Genomic DNA, 408 nt, shown 5'->3' on the forward strand with positions numbered 1-408 from the left:
TGTCCCTACAGGTTTTTGGGTTGTTTGTGTTTTTCATTTTTCATTTGTTTCTATCAAATTTTGATTCTTTTTTGATTTCTTCTGTGATTTGTTGGTTATTCAGCAGCGTGTTGTTCAACCTCCATATGTTGGAATTTTTAATAGTTTTTCTCCTGTAATTGAGATCTAATCTTACTGCATTGTGGTCAGAAAAGATGCTTGGAATGATTTATATTTTTTTGAATTTACCAAGGCTAGCTTTATGGCCCAGGATGTGATCTATCCTGGAGAAGGTTCCATGTGCACTTGAGAAAAAGGTGAAATTCATTGTTTTGGGATGAAATGTCCTATAGATATCAATTAGGTCTAACTGGTCTATTGTATTGTTTAAAGTTTGTGTTTCCTTGTTAATTTTCTGTTTAGTTGATC

This window comes from Bison bison, unplaced genomic scaffold (genome assembly GCF_000754665.1).
Source record: "Bison bison bison isolate TAMUID 2011002044 unplaced genomic scaffold, Bison_UMD1.0 scf7180017864246, whole genome shotgun sequence".
In the NCBI taxonomy this organism is placed as follows: Eukaryota; Metazoa; Chordata; class Mammalia; order Artiodactyla; family Bovidae; genus Bison; species Bison bison.